Genomic DNA, 13,661 nt, shown 5'->3' on the forward strand with positions numbered 1-13,661 from the left:
CCAACCAGGAGGAAAATCACCTGGCCTCTGGTCTCCACTCTTATGAGGTGTAGGACCTTGCCAGTGTCATCTAATAACTGGATTTCATGAGGATGATCATCTCCACCCTCCCCTCTTCAGGGTTTTTAGGGAATTAAATGAGATAGCATACCTGAAGGCACGTGCAAATGGGGAATAAACCCTTGTAGGGTCGTTTTTAGGAACTGTGACCCTCCATCCCCTGATTGATCAAGCCCATGCAACCCCAAACGTGGCTTGCCCCCAACACTAGGTTAATAGAAGTGTTTCTATTTAATCTCACCTTTACTAGGGTGTGTATGGGTTATTTGCCAAGTGGCTAGAGATTCACTTTCCAATATGGTAGATATGAATAACATTTGAAATAAATCGAAAAAGTCATTTCCTCCATGGCACTGGCCTCATTTCAATTCCTTAGTAGCAACGTTTGGCCAGTGGCTACTGAATTGGACAGCACAGAATAGAAGATTCCAATCGTTGCTGAAAGTGTTATCGACAGTGCTGGGTTAAGCACCTTCTTCCTTTTTCTATAATCCTTTTCCCCACTTGACCTAATCTTCAAAATACACAAGGGAAAAAAATAGGAAAACACACCAGTAGTATTTAAGGCAAGTAGCACTCAGTAAATAGAAGGCATGCATTTAAAAGCAAGATTTAAAGAGCTGAACACATGGGAGAATCATGTTTTAATCTAACCCTTCTCTCCATTTAACCAAATTGCATCCATTTTTCCAGTCCTGGATCCAAGATCTCATCTTCCTCCTTTCTTGGGCCACTCTTGCCTGCAAAGGCTTCGCCCTCTTCATAACAGCTATGGTTGTACCTTTCATTGGCAGTCTCTCCTGAGATGAGTTGGGAACACTTTTGTATTTGCATGCCATGCTTTATGGGGCTGTGAAGAAGGTCCACCACCAGCATACCTTCTAGAATTGAGGCACATAAGACAAGGAATGCAACTCTGATTGCTCAGTCTGAACCCCCCATGGGATCCCATGTTTCTTAATGTCATATTCAAGGGACCGGTTTTCATATCTGTCTCCACTCACCAGACTTCAAGGTCACGGGAATGATTGTACCTAAGACAGTGCCTAGCACATACTTGGCATTTGGAAACTTCTTGCTGAAGAAATAACTGTTGACATAACTCTGTGGTGCCTTTGTTCACTTATTCAAGAAAATGAGACTATTGAGTTAATATCAGCAAATAAATGTTTTAAGGTGTTTCTTCAGGGTGAGGAGGAGGTGAAACTACCCTCACTCTCCTGCCCTGAGGCAGCAAGCAGCTGTGAAGTGCACTGTTGCTTATGAGGATTGGGTCAGGGGCAAGACTCAGTTTCCGATCAAAGTCAGGGGCAATCCTGGGGGCAGGGGTAGGACTCAGTAGATTACTGAGATAACCGACCTGCATGAAGCCATTCTGTGACTTGTCACCCTCATCACTGCTGTGTACAAGCTATTCAACATTGCTTAGTGTCCTGTCACCATCACCACCACTGGTTGCTGCTGTTCCGTGGACTCACCCAGCTTTCTGTCCTTTGGGTTTGAGCGAGCACTGTGCTCTCTTAGAAAGAGGTCAGCTTTTGGAATTTCAAATAACCGAATTCAAATTCTACCTCCCCAATCTCATTCATTAACTGTGTAACCTTGGGAATGTTATTTAACCTCTCTAAAACTGTTTCCAGCTGTTAAATGAGGGTAGTGATAGTACCCACCTTATTATGCTTGTGAGATTAAATGAGATAATGCAAAGAAAGAACTTAGCAGCATGGTCCTGGGTAATTGCTCATTCAATGTTAGTTTTTTCTTCTTCCTGACATACCCCTCCTATTTAGGGCTCTGGCCTCTGGCCTCTTGAAACTGATCAAGAAGGAAAGTCTCTGTCTTTGCTTGGCTCCATCCACACCTGTCTTTTTAGTAGCCATCACAGCTGCTCACTGTCTTATTCCCCAAAGGCACCAATCTCTGCCGGTGCTAGTTTGATGAATACCCTTGACTCAGAGAGTTAATGTGTGATAGTGGTTTGAGGTTTTGCCTCCTAGGTATGGTATACATTTTAATGGGGGCCTTTGGGAGATAATGTCCTACCCTAGGGTAATATCAAGTTTCACCCTTTTCTAAAAAAGATTTTATTTATGTATTTGAGAGAGAAAGAAGCACAACTGTGGTGGAGGGTTGCGGAACAGAGGGAGGGGGAGAAGCAGACTCCCTGCTAAGCAGGGATCCCTATGCGATGCGGGGCTTGATGCAGGGCTTGATTCCAGGACCCTGAGATCATGACCTGAGCCAAAGGCAGATGCTTAACTGACTGAGCCACCCAGGCAGCCCAAGTTTCATTCTTTTGAACAAGGGGACACTTTAGTGACTTTCGTTTAGCTGCTCTAAATAGAGCTCATCCTGCTTCAGAGTCAACACAAAAAGGGATTACCTTTGGCAACTTACAACCTTACTTTTAACCTGTATCCAGCCCGTGAAACCAGAGTGCAATGCCATTGCAGCCCATTCCTCTTCGCTGGTCCCCAAAGATGATGATGATAATGCTGATATGGCTAAAATTTATTGACCATGCACCATGTGTCAAGCACTGTTCTGAATGCTTCAAGTGTGCTAATTCATTTAAATGAATGAATCACACCTATGAAGTAGCCCTATTCCTTATCATCCCCATTTTACAGATGAGGTTACTGAGGATTACAGAGGTTAAGCAATTTTCCCAGACCTGTCTAACCTCAAAGCCCTCACTGAAGGCTCTTCCTTCACTGAGATTTAAGAAGCAAATTCTCACATCTCGAGCCCTATATAGCAATTAATTTGTACTTTAAAAAGATATTACAAGTAAAAATGTATTGACCTTGAGAAACAGTGCTGGTATAGTTAACACTGCTTCTAATTTATCATAAGAATTACTTCCGAAAGATGTTAATCACAGCTGGATTGAAAGAGTATTTGGAGATGTGGTACTGGTGTTTACATAAGTACATCACATTATAAATCTACTGGATTTACATTATAAATCTACTGGATCCAAAGGGATTTGCCTTTGTGGAATTTGAAACAAAAGAATAAGCAGCAAAAGCTACTAAGGTAGGTCCAGAATCTTTGAAAAGAAAGTTTTTCTTGACCTTCCTGAATTGTACTCTCCAAGTGTCCTGTTCTCATCTTGGAGGCTCACTTTACTTGCACTTATAACACTGAACTCATACAGTCTTGAATCAAGTAAGCAGTGAAGCATAAGGCTTAAGCATATGGGTTCTGGAATAAGGCAGCTCTGTCACTTATAGACTTGGGCAAATTATTTGCTGTTTCTGAGTCTTAGGGTCCTCATCTGGAAAAAGGGCCATTACCTAGCTCCCTGAGTTACTGGAAGGATTAAATGAATCTATACCTATAAAATACTTGATACAGTGCTTGGGTCTCCTAGTAAGGCAAACAGTATATAAATGTTATATATTCTCATAGGTATTTGTATTTATGTCTTAAAAATACTATGAGATAGTTATACTATGTCTCACCCAAAGCAAATACTCAATAATTGTTCATTGAATGAAGAGACTGTATAATCATATTAATATTCACTCTGGGTTTCTTTTTTTAAAATTGTGTTACGTTAGTCACCATATGGTATATCATTAGTTTTTGATGTAGTGTTCCATGATTCGCTGTTTGCATATATCACCCAGTGCTCCATGCAATACATGCCCTCCTTAATACCCATCACCAAGCTCAACCATCCCATCCCTTCTAAAACTCTCCTTTTGTTTCTCCGGGTCTATATTCTCTCATGGTTTGTCTCCCACTCCAGTTTCTCCCCCTTCATCTTTCCTTTCTCCAAATGTCCTCCATACTATTCCTTATGGTACACAAATAAGTAAAACCATATAGTAACTGACTTTCTCTGACTTATTTCACTCAGCATAATCTCCTCCAGTCCCATCCAAGTTGATGCAAAAGTTGGGTATTCATCCTTTCTGATGGCTGAGTAATATTGTGTTGTGTAGATGGACCACGTCTTCTTTATCCATCCATCTGTTGATATATATAGCATGTCCTGATTTGGATACTTTTATATGGGCAAAATCATCACGACTTGTCCAATGGGTTCTTAGATGGCTCCATACCAACAGTTAGCAGCAATAACAAAAAGATGTGAATGTCCCCCACCCCCAGTTGTGTAGTGGTTGTTAATACTGGAGTACTGTAAAAACTACAGTGGGGGAAAAAAGTACAATGAGAGAGGACATCTGGAGAATGATGAGTCTGGCCAGTAATCAATCAGAGAAATCTCATAACAGAAAAAGCCCCAACCCCCTCATTATGCAGATGGAGAAATTGAGGCCCACAGGGGAGTAGTGACTTGCCCCAGGTTATCAGAAAGCTGATGGCCAAGTCAGGATGAGGATCTAGATCCAAGTAACTCCCATCTCCTGCTTTTCCCTGCATGCCTTCCCAGCAGAGAGCTCCCACTCCCTGGTTAAGCAGAGCCCTGGCTGGATGTGAAGGCACTCGGAATTCTGTGGTTAGGCACACAACCCTCATTCCACAACCCTGCCCTTCTGGAGTACTCATCATGCTGTGTCTTTTCAATATCACTCATCCAGTTTTATGGTCCCTAAGACATAAGCTAAATTAATGAGCAAAGAAATTCAGTAGCAGCAACATTACTTAAGTATTTAAGAAGAGCCTCTAAAGCATCTTAACAGGAACCTGAAAAACAGCAGAAAAGGCTAGCTGCTACTTGATGCCCCACTAACCAGCTCCATGACAATTGATCTTTGCTTGGTTAAGCACCAGCAGAGAACATGAATGCTCACCATCTTGTTATTAAGTATCCGTCTTTGGAATTCTATTGGCCAGAGTTGAGCTTTCTAACTCTTCTCTATCCACTAGAGCCACAAGCACAGTTCTTGCCATAGAGTAGATGCTTAAGACATCTTCAGTGATTAACTTACTTGTTGTGGGGAGTGGGACGGTTTTAATCAGAGAGCATGGTGTTAATTATGCAGAAACTAGCCTGGAACCTAGTCTATGAATCAAAAGACCTTCATGACCATTTGGAGGACAAAACAACAACAACAACAACAACAACAAAAACCTGGTTGTTGGGATTTGTTGGACTTGGCTATGATTTCTTCTGCATCTAGCTGTGTGATTCTCCTCTTACCTTGGTGTCCGAATCCTCCTAATCCTGATCATCACTGGATCCTAACTCTGCCCATAGGCGGAGAGCTTGTCTTTCACACTGGCCCTTTCCCCAAGTGCACAGGGTCAAATGCCAATCATTATAAGTTATCACTTTTGGAAAAATGAGAAAAGTAGCCATGTTGCAACATAACCGCCCAACCCGTGTTTACAGCCCCAGTATTCGTCACTGCACTTGAGCCCTACTGCATGCTAAACCCTTCCACAGGATACCTGGCAGCCACTTCCAGAGGGGCTCCAAATGTCCCAGGGACACTTATTCCACTTACAGGTGTCTTCCAACTTCTTTGCAAACTATATACATTCTCCAGTTCTCTTAAGAAACAACAGAAGGTCCCTCACAGACGTAGCTCATTCGACACAATAATCACTTTCCAGAAAAATATTACAGCCACAGAATTCAGATAAGCAGCCATGTCTTTCAAATGTCTTCAAAAGGATCATTGTTTACTAATGAAATAGGTCCTAATAGAGATCCTCCAAGAAGGTAAAGAGCTATGGCTCTGCTCGGGCTGCCGTTCCAGCCCCATAGAGTTGCCCCATTTTTCTTGCCTCCTGCCCAATTCCCTCTGATCCTTTGGACTGTCTCAGAGCCACTCAGGTCCCTGTTCCTCCTGTTGGTTGTTCAGAGCAATTTCATTTCCTCTGCACATCCTCTATGACGTCTCCCAGGAGCCTCCATCCTGCCTCCCCTCCAGGGTCTATAAATACTCTCGTCTCCCAGGGGAAGCATCCAAATTCCTTCCTCAGGCAGTAAGGCCCTTGTGAGTGGCCCTAGGATAGCCACTCCTGAACGAGCAGGTTTATCTCCAAGGCCCAGTGGGCCATTGAACCCTTCTTCCTCTTACTTTGCCAGCTATCTTATTAAATCTTAAATCTTATCTTAAATCAGCTGGGATGTTATCTGATCTCAAATTTGGTACCTTTGTGTACTGAGCCAGAATAGAGACTGCTAGGGACTAGGTGTTGAGCCTCTACTGGTTTGGTTATGGGTTTAGAGCTCTGAAATAATGAGATTAAAGTCAGAGGGATAATCTGGGTCAGTTTTGCTCCATCCCAAATCCAAGTTTGTACCCCCAAAATGATCAGAGATTGGTACCAAATCTAGTCACAGACTGAGATTTTCTTGGTTTCTCTCTTCTTTGTCTTTCATACATTTCCTGAACACATAAAGAGAAGATACAATAGTGTACCAACCTTTAACACATCAGGAGGGGAAAACGGAAGAGAAAGAAAAGTAGCCATTTTACAGAAAAATCCCATGTATTATTTTCCCAACACGACTGTAACAAATTTCCAAAAATCTGGATGCTCTGAAACAACAGAAATTTACTCTCTCTCAGTCTCGGAGGCCAGTAGTCTGAAATCAAGAAGCCTCTGGGGGAGAATGTTTCCTTGCCTCTTTCAGCTTCCGATGGCTCCAGGCATCCCTTGTTGGGGCTGTACCACCATCCCATAATCTTCTCCTCCTCTGGCTGTATGATCTGCTTCACTCTTATAAGAACACTTACAATTAAATTTAGGGCCCACCTGGATAATTCAGGGTGCTCTCCTTTAGAGATCCTTGACTTAGTTACATCTGCAAAGACCTTTTATCCAAATAAGAGGCCATTCACAGGTTCCAAGGTTTATTATGTGGACCTACTTTTGGGGGGACCACTACTCAACTCATTATGCCCCACTACCTCCATTCACATCCCTGGAGTGTTAGAAATCAAAAGAACATGAATTTTCTGTCAATTTTACCCCTAAATCTCTCTCGAGTCTGTATACTCATGTAGGTTGCTGCTGCTCCATCCTCCTTCAGTCTTCGTCATTTCTCACGTGTCATTGTCCACAGCAACTGGAATGGTCATGCTAGCCTCATGCTTCTTGAAAACCTTCTGTAGACCCCCATGGCTCTGAGGATCAAGGTCCAATTCTCTGCCATGGTCTGCAAGTCCCTGCATAATGTAGCCCCTGCCCACCTTGCCAGACTCCCTTCTTACCTCTCACCCTCTTTCTGTCTGCAATGCCATATCCCTTCCTGTCACAGTGCCTTCCCAGTACTCTCCTCTCCTCTTAGAAAATGCTCTACCCCACCCCATCATCTCCTGGCTAACACCCGTCATCCATCAGCTCAACTCTAAGGTCAAATAACTCTTTCTCAAGAGATGCTTTCTCTGGCCTCCAACGGGTTGAGAATCCCCCATAATAGCATCTCTCATAGTTTGCAATTAGCTTTGTGTTGCATTAATGTCTCTCTACCCTCTCCCAAGCTTAACTAAACTGAGCCCCACAAGGGCAAGGACTGTGGCTATCTGGTCCCATCACTATGTCTTCAGCATGTAATCAGTTGTCTGATGCATGGTAGGTGTTCCGTCATGATTTGAATAAATATATGAATGGGTGAGTGAATGGATTAGTCTGAACATCTGTGTTCTGATCCCTCAAGTTCCTGTCCTAAAAAATGAGAGAAACCATGCCTATGTCATGGGGTTGAATAAGAATCAAAATGAAATAACAGAGAAGGGGCTTTATAAACCTTGAGATGCCTTACTAATTTAAGGAATTGTTATGCTATTGGCTGATATAACCAGTTTTGGCAGGGGGATGGGGAGGTACACTGCACAGGGTGTAGGCACAGTGGGAGAAATGAGAGTGGAGATGAGGTATGATACTTGAAGTCTACATTCCTCCGAATGGGAGGGGTTTCTGTGGCTTTGCTGTATAGGATGAAATTTCAAGAACACTCAATTTCGCTGCTCCAGACTTAAGGCTCATAACATATCACCCTCTGGGATCAAAAGAAAATGCCACCCTCCTTAGGTGTAAATGTTGCCTGGAGTCACCCTGGGTCTTTGGAGTTTTGATTGTCTTCCTTTCCAGCATCTCCTCCAGGTGCAGTCCGAGGATAGGGCAACAGAGCCTCCTGGGCTGAGTCTATCTTCACCGGTGCTTCCCACAAGGTGACCTATCAGCCTTAGCACTGGCTTAGGGAGCTGCCAGCTGACAAATGACTTTGAAGTGTGCCCCTTGGCTTTTCATTCTTTTCCTTCCTTGCCTTCTTGGCTTTCACTGCTAATCAGAAGGAGGAGGGACGGGGGAGAATATCACCCCCTTCCTTCTGTTTCTCTTGCACGTCCATCTAAAAGGCATCTCTGGAGGCTTGACATTCCAGGTCTTTAGTTTCTTACATTTGATTTCCCTAGACCCCATCAAGTCATAATCTCCTTTCCTGCAGGGAAGGGACACTTCCACCTCTTCCTCCATATCCTCTTAGCTCCTTGCATTTGGGTCAAGAGACCTAAAAAGGCCATTTCTCATTTCCATCTTGTCTTCCATTGTTTTCTCCCCTGGGATGTCTACGCATTCAAGGACCTAAGGTACCTCACTGGTCTGGAATGTCCACGGCGAGCCGATCCTCTGAATCATAAACTTAAAGAAATTGGAAAGAGTGGAGCTCATTAGGCTGTCATTTCCCCAGTTTCCTCTTCTGACCTGGATGTCTTCCCACTGGCTTGCTGGTGCGCTTCCCTGCTCTGTTGTCCCACTGGGCTCTAAGGATCTGTCTACAGCATCCCAGAAAGGTGAAAAACAAAGGCATGTCTCTGAATAATGCAAGCAAAATCCCCAGTTTGGTCTCAATGCTTTGGGTATTCTAGTACGAAGCCCTATTTTGATACAGAGCTTCAAGAATATTCCCTCTAATGGGTGCCACAGAACTGGAGCTGGAAAGGATCTTGCAGCTTATCTGTTCAAAGACCTGCTCCTTTTTTGCTTATAGTTTTATTGAGGTATAATTGGCATATAGTAACCTGCAAGCTTTGCATGCCGTGTACAAAGAGTGTATAATTTGCTAAGTTTTGACATATTCATACCTCTGTGAAGCCATCACCACCATCGAGTTTTCATCATTCCCTATAATTTCCTTTTGACTCTTTGTAATCCATCTCTTCATCCGCTCCCGAGTCCCCCATCCCCAGGCAACCACTGATGGGCTTTCTGTTACTATACAACTTGCATTTTCTAGAATTTTATATAAATGGAATAACACAATGGGCTTTTTTCTTCTTTGCTGGCTTCTTTCACTTGGTAAAATTATTTTGAGAATCATTCACATTGTTGTATGCATTAATAGTGTTGTATCCATCAGTAGGATGTTTCTAATTTTTGGCCATTGCAAAATAAAATGCTGCTATGAAGAATCATGTATGAATTTTTGGAGATATATATATATATATAGATCTGTCTTCAGTTTTCTTGGGGATATGCCTACAAGTATTTACCTGAGTCCTATGGTCTTTCTGTTTAACCACCTTGTTAAAAAGATTTATTTATTTATTTGAGAGAGGCGGTGAGGGGGAAGGACAGAGGGAGAGGGAGGAGAGAATCTTAAGCAGATTCTGCATTGACTATGGAGCCCAGTGTGGGGCTCCACACAGGGCTCAAGCTCATGACCATGAGATTACCACCTGAGCAGAAACCAAGAGTCCATTGCTTAAATGACCACACCACCCAGGCACCCCTATGTTTAACCTTTTGAGGAACACCAAACTATTGTCCAAATCAGATGTACCATTTAATAATCCCACCAGCAACATATGAGGTTCCTATTTTTCCACATCTTACCAAAACTTATTGTCTGTCTTTTTAATTTTAGACATCCTAGAGATGTGAAGTGATATTGTGGTTTTGATTTGTATTTTCCTAATGACTTCTGATATCGAGCATCTTTTAATGTATTTATTGGCCTTTTCTACGTCTTCTTTGCAGAAATAACTATTCAAAGCCTTTGCCCATTTTAAAAATTGAGATATAATTCATATAGCATAAAATTCACCATTTTAGAAGTACCTGTCTAGCTCAGTCAGTAGAGCATGGAACCCTTGATCTTGGGGTCATGAGTTCGAGCCCCATATTGGACATAGAGATTATATACTTAAAAATTCACCATTTTAATGTGTACAACTCAGTGGCTATTAGTATATTCACTAAATTGTGCAACCATCACCACTATCTTATTCTTGAACACTTCCATCACTCCCAAAAGAAACTCCATATCTATAAGCAGTCAGTTCCATTTCACCCCTTCTTCCAGCCCCTGGAAACCACTAATCTACTTTATATCTCTATGGATTTGCCATTTCCATGCATTTTATATAAATGGAATCCTATAATATGAATGGTTTCTTTTACTTAGCATAATGTTTCAAAGTTCATCTGTGCAGCGGCATGTTCCAGCATGTTCCAGTATTTTGCTCGTTTTTACAGCTGAATAATATTCCATTGTGTGGATGTACTACATTTGTTTATCCATGCATCTGTTGATGGACATTTGAGTTGCTACCATATTTGGACTGTTACAAATAATGCTATGAGCTTTATGTACAAATTTTTTGTGTGTGTGAAAGTGTTTTCAGTTCTCCTGGGATGTATATCCTGAGGAATGGAACTGTTAGGTCATATGGTAAGTCTATGATTAACCTTGGGAGGAACCACTGGAGTGTTTTTTACAGCAGCTGTACCATTTTACATTCCCACCAGGAATATAAGAGGGTTCTAATCTCTCCACATCCTCCCCCAAAAGCTTCTTTTCCATTTTTTTATTATGCCCCATTGTAATAGGTGTGAAGTGTTATCTCATTGTGGTTTTGATTTGCATTTCCCTAATGACTAGTCATGTTTCATGTACTGTTTGGCCATTTGTATATTTTCTTTGGAGAAATGTCTATTCAAGTCCTTTGCCCATTTTTTACTTGAGGCATTTTTCTTTTTATTGTTAAGTTGTAAAAATTCTTTATATATTGTGGGATAGTAGAATCTTATCAGACAATAGATTTGCAAATATTTTCTTCCATTCTGTGCATTGTCTTTTCACTGTCTTGGTAGCGTCCTTTGACTTACAAAAGTTTTTAATTTTGATGAAGTCCAAATTTGTCTATTTTGGGGGGTTGCTTTTTTTTTTAAAGATTTTATTTATTTATTTGGCAGACAGAGATCACAAGTAGGCAGAGAGGCAGGCAGAGAGAGGAGGAAGCAGGCTCCATACTGAGCAGAGAACCCAACGTGAGGCTCCATCCCAGGAGGCTCGATCCCAGGACCCTGGGATTATGACCTGAGCTGAAGGCAGAGGCTTTAACCCACTGAGCCACCCAGGTGCCCCATGGGTTGCTTTTACTTTTGGTGTCATAGCTAAGAAACAACTGTCTAATCCAAGGGCACACAGATTCACACCTGTTTCTTTCTAAGAATTTTGTAGTATTACTTCTTACATTTAGGTCTATGATCTATTTTGAGTTAATTTTATATATGCCATAAGAAAGAAGACCAACATCATTCTTTTGCATGTGGCTATTCATTTGTCCCAACACCATTTGTTGAAAATACTATTCCCTTTTCCATTGAACTATAAATAGTATTGTTTTAAAAGTTCAGTTTCCAATTGTTTGTTCCTAGTACGTAGAAATAAAATTGATTTGCACATATTGATCGTGTATTCCGAAACCTTCCTAAAGTCACTTATTTGTTCTAGTAGATTTCTCATTAGATTTTCCACATAGATGATCATGTTATCTGCAAATAAAGTTAGTTTCACTTCTTCCTTTCCTATCTAGATGCATTTTGTTTCATTTTCTTGACTTTTTACACTGGTTAGAACTTCTAGTAAAATGTTGAATAAGGGCAGACATCTTTGTCTTACTCCTAATCTTAGGGGTCATAATTGACGGTTAAATGTTATGTTACCTGTAGGCTTCTCATAATACCCTTCATCAAGGTGAGGAAGTTTTCTTCTATTTCTAGCTTGATGAGAGTTTTCCTTAGGAATGGATGCTGGATTTTATCAAATCCTTTTTCTGAATCTATTGAAATAAACATATGGGGTTTTTCTTTTCTAAAAAATTTATTATTATGGTGAATTACTTTGCTTGATTTTCTGATGGTAAATCAACCCTGTCTTCCTGGGATAAACCTCACTTGATCATGGATGTATTCTCCTTTTAATATATTGTTAGATTTTATTTATTAATTTTTTTAATCCATGAGAGACATTAATCTGTAGTTTTCTTGTTATGAGTTTTTCTGGTTTTGTTATCTGGGTAATGATGATAAGAAACATAGAATTAATGGAGAAGTATTCCATCCTTCTCAAGCTTCTGGAAGATTTTGTATAGAATCAGCATTACTTCTTTAAGTGTTTCATAGAATTCACCATTGAAGTCATCCAGCCTTGAAGTTATCTTTGTAGTAAGGTGGTTAACTATAAATCCAATTTCCTTAATGGAGGGCTATTCACAGTACCTATTTCTTCTTGAGTGAGTTTTTGTATTTTATGTCTTTCAAGAAGTCTGTCCATTTCATCTAGGTTGTCAAATTTAGTGTCAGAAAGTTGTTCATAATATTCCCTTAGTATCCTTTTAATATCTGTAAAATCTGTAGTTCTATCACCTCTGTCATTCCTCATATAGTAATTTGTGTCTTCTTTCTTATCCTGATGTTCCCTGGCTAGAAATTTATCAATTTTATTGATCTTCTCCAAGAACCAGCTTTTGGCTTCATTTATTTTCTCTATTTATTTCTTGTCTGGTTCCTTGATTTCTGCTCTGATCTTTATTATTTATTTTCTTCTACTGACTTTGGGCCTAATTTGTTCATCTTTCTCTCTAGCCTCCTATGGTGGAAGCCAAAAATCAATGATTTAAGACCTTTCCTCTTTTCTAATACAGGCATTTAGTGATGTCCCACAAATTCTGTTATATTGTCTTTTAATTTTCATCCATTTCAAAATACTTTCTAAATTTCCTTTTGATTTTTCTTTTCTCCATGGATTTTTTTAGAAGCTTATTATTTAGTTCCCAGATATTTGGGAAATTTCCAGAGATCTTTCCCTTACTGGTTTCCAAATTACATTCATTGTAGTCAGAGAATATACTTTGTGTGACTTGGACTTTTTTAAAATTTTTGAGACTTGTTTTATGTCTCAGAATATAGCCTGTCAGTCTTAGTAAATATGCTTTACACTCTTCAAAAGAATGTATATTCTGCTCTCATTGAGTGGAGTGTCCTATAAATGTCACTTAGGTCAATTTGGTTGATAGTGTTCATATCTTATGTATCCTTGCTGATTTTCTGCCTACTTATTCTATCAGTTTTTGAGTGTTGAAATCGCTAATTACAATTGTTGACGTTTCTCTTTCTGCTTGAGGTTCTGTTAGTTTTTGCTTCATTTATTTTGAAGCTCTGTTATTAGGGGCATACACATTTAGGATTGTTATATCCTCTTGTTGAATTGAACCCCTTTTCCCTATGAAAGAAACTTCTTTATCTCTGGTAATGATTTTGCTTTAAAATATACTTCATCTCATATTAATATAGCTGTTCTATATTTCTTTTGATTAGTGTTAACATGGCATTTTCCCCCATACTTTTACTTTATTAAAGTATTTTAAAAGATTTTATTTATTTAT

Source organism: Mustela lutreola, chromosome X (assembly GCF_030435805.1).
Source record: "Mustela lutreola isolate mMusLut2 chromosome X, mMusLut2.pri, whole genome shotgun sequence".
In the NCBI taxonomy this organism is placed as follows: Eukaryota; Metazoa; Chordata; class Mammalia; order Carnivora; family Mustelidae; genus Mustela; species Mustela lutreola.